Raw genomic sequence first — 6,775 nt, 5'->3', positions numbered from 1 at the left:
TGATGGTTTATACATAAACAGCTTTTCAGAAAATCTATCTCTCACCGTCCAGCTCAACTGACAAGTTATGGAATTGAACTAAAGTCTTTTCGGTAGACATCTAGAAGACAAAAAGATAGGGCTTTGAATCCGAAATGGATGAATATGAGGAATGTGGAAAAACATCTGCAGTTTGCGTGATTTTTATCACAAATTTTAGGCTTAAGATTTGGCATCGTTAACATATTCAAATAGACACCAGAAGCATTTAAAAATTTTCTTTGTAGGCAATGCAGTGAAAAGGTTATAGGTATGTGTGTGTTTGTGTATTATAGCAAAGCCCCATCGAGCTATCTGCTGTGTCCACCGAGGGGAATCGAACCCCTAATTTTGGTGTTTAAAATCCATAGACTTATCGCTGTGCAACAGGTTATAGGTAACCCAACAATAGAGGAAAAAGAATTAATGCTTTGTTTTTCAAGAGTTTATATAAACAGTTAACCAGTGACAATGGAAATGTTGGTAAAAATATAATCGTAAGTGAGTTCAGTAATCAAATAAAACTTCCACGTGAGACTGTGTTTTACTCTTCAGTTTGACAACATTGAAATTTAAGTTGGCATAAGATTGGAGTTTATTCACTGTGGTTAACAGAAATGCAAAGCAGTTAAAATATTTCTCAGTAAAACTTCGATACAACATATTTTATCCCAATCGACCTATTAAAATTAGTTCAGAGGGAGCCTCCCAATTATTCCAGGATTTTTTAACACCTATCTTTCGCTAGAGAAAAGATGCACTAAGCGTTGATCGCGCGCTTTTTCTAAACAATGTTCCAGTTCCTCTGCTGCCATCCTTTGTTGATTTTATTCATTCTGATTGTCATACTTATGTATTGTTGTCTGATACCACAACTTCTCTTGAATAAGCTTCTATAAAGGTTGGCAAGACCAGTTTTAAACATAACATTTTTACACAGTTTTCACAGTCCTTCTACTGTGCGTGGACATTCCAAGACCACGTTAAGTAAAACATAGGTACAAAAGACCAGTGTAGTTGCATTAAGGGAAGTGACAGATACGTGGTGGAATGAGGTTGTTGATAGTCATGTTTGTTTGACTATCTTTTTCGCTAAGAAAGGAAAACCACAACAAAGGTCTATTGGAGCTGCACTGAATAACTTGACAGATGGTTAGTCAAATGGGGTAGTTGTGAATCCAATTTCTTCGGATATTTTTTGGTTCATTAAAACAGATATTAATTTCCAAGATGTGACCGGAAGCTTGTGATGCTTCTCTTGTGGATCTTTGTCAATTTCAACTTCCCGTGTATCGTTTTTGTTGAAATGACGGAGAGAAAACTTCCTAGTGCCTTTTTAATGACACTGGGAGATTTGACCACCTTCATCGCCCCCAGTGGCACAGCGGTATGTCTGAGGACTTACGACGCTAGAATCTGGGTTTCGATACTCGTGGTGGGCAGAGCACAGATAGCCCGTTGTGTAGCTTTGTGCTTAATTACAAACAAACAAACCCACCTTCATTTTAACGGCTCTTTGAATTAAAGGTTCGTGTTTTACAGCATCAACCTTTATTTTTGTGGAAGAAAGTTTTCCTGGATTAACTTCTAATGTGGTTTTTGGAGACCACTGATGGCCCAAGTGCTCTATTGTATAAGTTTTCCACTTCAGAAACCTATATTATAAATATGTTACACTAAATTAGTAGTATTGTATTATGTAAAAATCGTATCCATGAAAACATAGTCACCGTATTTCTAAAATAATTCAGAAATAGTTTGAGCAAAAATTGCATATCATTACAGTAAAAAAAAAACTGATTTAAAAGTAAGGATGGTTTATAGCCTCAAGTTAAAACTTACAAGTATGAAATAAGAAATTGACATAATGCATTCGGTTAATAATTTTAATAAAATCCAGAGCTTTATCACAGGGCAAAGTTGCACCCAAACTTTCGTGAATGACATGTTCTTATCATTATAATCTAATAGTTTCTAGCGAAACAATTCTCGTAAAACAGAAAAATAATCTTTAAGGAAACAATATATAAAAGTAATATTTTAATCGGAATACAAGCTTTTACTTTCCTTAATGTGTACGATATTGCATGTTTTACGTTTACTTTTTTTTTATGAAAACATGTCACCTTTAAATATTAGTTTTGTGATATTCTCAAGTATAGAACCAACTGGTAAGTATTAAGACCACAATACCACTGAATTTGGAGGAGATGTAAACAGACTCGATCGAAAGAAAAGAAGCAGGTACATTTTTTCCAGATTTGAAATAAAGAAACAGGTTTATACACAACCTTTTTTCTCCTTAACTTGATAACCAGTGTCCCCGTGGTTGTTTGATTCACAATCAATGTGTTATGTTTCTCCTTAACTTGATGCTCAGTTTCCCTGTGGTTGTTTGATTCACAATCAATGTTTTATGTTTCTTTTTAACTTGATGCCCAGTTTCTCAGTGGTTGTTTGATTCACAATCAAGTTGTTATGTTTCTTCTTAACTTGATGTCCAGTTTCCCTGTGGTTGTTTGATTCACAATCAATGTTTTATGTTTCTTTTTAACTTGATGCCCAGTTTCTCAGTGGTTGTTTGATTCACAATCAAGTTGTTATGTTTCTTCTTAACTTGATGTCCAGTTTCCCTGTGGTTGTTTGATTCACAATCAATGTTTTATGTTTCTTTTGAACTTGATGGCCAGTTGCCTGTTCATCAAGTTAAGAAGAAACATAACAACTTGATTGTGAGTCTAACAATCCCAGTTTCCCTGAAAGCAAGTGTAATTCAAGCAAACAAAGGTGTTTATGGACCTATCAGAGACACGGTCGAAACTCACGTGACAGAACAGAACGAAACATTGACCATCTGAAGTCTTAGTATTCGCTTTACTTGTAACTACCGAACATCACTTCCAACAAAGCCTCACCACCAAGCCTGGAGCTTAAACTCACTATTAAAGGGGGAACAACCTCCTGCATATATTCAACATGCCATGCTTCATGACCAAAATATTAACGTCCTACCCAGGTTACTGTTTGTATACAAAATCAGGTACAGTTGTACTAACTCTGACCACATGCGATAGCCTAAAGACGAAATCAATATCTTTGACAGCTGGATACTTTGCTATGTAGAAAACGTAACCAATTACAGGTAATTTAAATGAGATTTTGACGAATTTACTTGAATAGCCCTAAGTAAAAATGTTCCATTCCTTCTTTATTGAAGGGTTACAAAAAATAGTATCACTGCACATTACAACTTCCTTCTTCCCTCAATCAGAATGGTAAACAACACATACCGTTAATTATATATACAAAACACCATGCTAATTTCTTGATATAGTAACATAAACATTTCAGTTTTCAGGCCATTTGCTTTATATTGCTTGAAACTGATTTCTCTGTATTTTTCACATTTCAAATCCATATGTATCATACAATATACGTGTGTTGTTATGCACATCTCGCATTAAATAAGTGCATGCACCCATACTATACAAAACACCAACAACGGCACGTAAATAATTATAACCAACGTTAAAGGATGTTCAATGTCATGGCAATCTACCAACACCTATAGTCGTCACACTGCATGCTACTTTTCTGCCATCTATGAACTGGGAAACAAATTAATTTGGTACGACACGAAAATAGTAAAATCTTAGGTGAAATGGGCTCCAGTATGGTAATTCTTACGTGCTTTCAATACACAGACAGACTGTTGTAGAGCAAAAGACAAATTATGAAAGCAGTAAAGATAGTTAGCTACCCTCACTTGTGGCAATATAGTCTGCTATAGTTTCGCCATATATATGGGTTGCCAAGTCATTAAAATTTGTATCAGGAGGAAATTCACTAGTACAAAATCCATAGAGAACGACTTTTTAACACCAAGATTTATCATAGTTCAACTTACGTTATCACTGCAACTAGTAATTTGATGGATCAATATGTTTAAAGACAAGATAAAAAAAAAGATCCCAACCAACAATGAATTGCTTATGCAGTGCTGGCACACGCAGAAGGTATATTCAGTCTCCTGGTTCGAGTTTGCATTTATTACCCTTTTGTCATTGCATCTATTTTGATGTATAGGCACTTTACCTTCTGCTAAAGCACAATCTCATTTGCATAAAATGATGCAAGCCTTAATGACTATATGTATTTTTATCGACACTGTGGCACGTCTCCACTGGGAGGTGGATCATACATCACACCCACACGAAGATGTACTTTATTCCTGAACATTTGCCAAACTACCTGTTCCCTATCCTTTGTTGCCTCATATGCCATCAATATATTTGAAAGGTGTTCATCGAAGTAATTTTAGTGAAACTTTTACAAACTTTGCAAGCATAAACTTGACTTTGTTAGATAATCTATTCAGACATATTATTAGACTGTGTATAGTATGCCAAAGTTTGCTTATTCAATGTACCTAACACCTTAAAAATCTACTGGCAATAGGCAGTTATTAGCACCTTTATTGACATGGGTTGCTCTGTGTGCTCTTATATGTGCTATCCACTGTGCAGCTTACATATCAGTGATGGAATGTTTTGAAATGTCAACCAATGGGCATGTTTTAGTTCACTTGATGAGGTAACAACTCATTAGAAGAAGAGCAGTGTTATCCATAGCTATTCTCAGCAAAGGACAATCTAGAAATCTCTGAGAGAGTGTACCTTGATGTGGCCAGCCTTTTCTCTTGGACCACTAACTGTATCACAGACTGTGTACCATGCTTGCGTGGTTCATAGCAGTTTTAAAGCATAATATCCAGCACATATAGCTGTTTAAATAAATGCCACAGATTTTATGCATCTATGTTGCACTCATCAATCATGCTTCACTCTGCTGTATGACAAGTAATATCCAAGCTATATCGGGGTACTTCAGTTGATCCTCCTGAACCTCCCAATTTGTCACCAATGGAATCCATTGAAATATGCAGTCAAACACAGAAATGTCTTGTGCAAAGATAAGACATATATCCAATTACAGCCATTTTAATTTAAGTCTTGAAAGTAGAGGGTGCATTATATATGTAGAATGACATGACAAATTTGTATAATCCATTTGAGGGCTAGGAGCAATCTTAGGTCTGCTTTCATTCTCCAATTCAATTTTCTAGCAGTCAGACACCAAGTTTGTTGTGATGATCAATGGGTTATTTCCAGCACTTCGACATATTTGCACATTTGTGGCAAAGGAAGGACAATGACACATTACCATGTTCACTTACCTAAAATATACCCAGAACTTTGGTATTGTGTCCTTCTTCACAGTCATTATTGTAAACTAACAAGCATTCTGTACCAGTTGAATTGCTCTGTCCAAAAAAAACACACACACTCTATTTGAACAGCGACAGCATCTCCAGTGCTCCACACAGTTTGTATAATGTTTGTTTTGTGAGATGTTTGTCATCTGTGTTTATGTGATGATGGATGACTGTTTACTCAGTTGGCCAATTGGTCTTGCAAACGTTAATGGAAATCTATTGAAGTCCATTCGCTATGCTTAGACCATACTGTCTGCACATTCTTCAGTTAGTGATTTCAGATGCTTGGATAGGTATTCTTTCATTGTTGGATACAGTAGGTGAAGTAATATTAACTATACAGCCAACTATTATCACTTCTGTCTCGATATTTTTCATAATACAATTCGTTATTGACACAAAGCCAGTACTTAAAGCAATAAACATTCAAGAAAGTGTGACTTGGTTTTTGGATAGAAAACACTGAGCTTTGTGTGTACATTCTGTCACCATAGCAGAAGATAACAATGCAGTTTACTGAATGGATAACACCATGTAAAGCTAATAAACAACAATATGCCAGAGTTTTCTTCCTCAATGAAGAACTTATGTTAGAGGCAATCACAAGACTCCAAGAGTTGGCATGATGTGTGGTGCAGCAGAATCAATGAATTAAAAGGTGTTTGCTTGTCGATGCACCTGATATAAGGGACCTTGCTGGATTAGCTCTCAAGCTAGTCCTGAAATCCCAAGTGGCTGGGTAACCCTTGTTGGTCTATAGCAGTAGTTCTCAATGTGGGCCATATGGCTCCCCAGGGAGCCACGCCATGTTTCTAAGGGGCCACACGTGAATGACGGAAAATTAGGGGCCACAGTAAATTCTGAGTGGGCCACCAAAACTTCACTGCCCGAATAAAATACTGACATTTTAAAATTGAATCAAATGTTCCTTTCTCCCCATATCCACCCACAGCTCAGAAATCAAGTTACCAGACGCGACTAGTACTCGAGTAACAATCAAAATTCAGGATTGGGTGGTGGATCCATTTGGGGTGAATGCAGTTGACGTTAAAATCACCTTACAAGAATGTTTCATCGAACTGCAGAGTGATATAACAGCCCAAGCTAGATTAAAACGTGACAAACATTATTCCTGAATAAGTAGTGAAATAGCTAATAAGTTTACACAGCTCTGGGAGAAGGCAAAGTTGTATTTTATCACTTTTCCCATATCTTATCTGGTTGAATCTGGTTTTAGTCGGGTGACTTATTTGCTATCAAAAATACGTAACCGCCTTGATGTTGTGAAGCGAGGTGATCTTCGCTTATCACTGACCACACTGCAACCGGACATTCAAAAACTTTCAAGTGTTCACCAGGCCCAAGGATCACACTGAATAAAACGTCAATGATTAACAGAATATTTTTTACTTGTATAAATCAACAGTGTGAAAATGAAGTAACTTTTCCCTAAGTAACAGCGTCTACGAACGGTGGGGCCAC

Source organism: Limulus polyphemus, unplaced genomic scaffold (assembly GCF_000517525.1).
Source record: "Limulus polyphemus unplaced genomic scaffold, Limulus_polyphemus-2.1.2 Scaffold8191, whole genome shotgun sequence".
NCBI classification, from domain to species: Eukaryota; Metazoa; Arthropoda; class Merostomata; order Xiphosura; family Limulidae; genus Limulus; species Limulus polyphemus.
Note: the sequence above shows the minus strand (reverse complement) of the source record.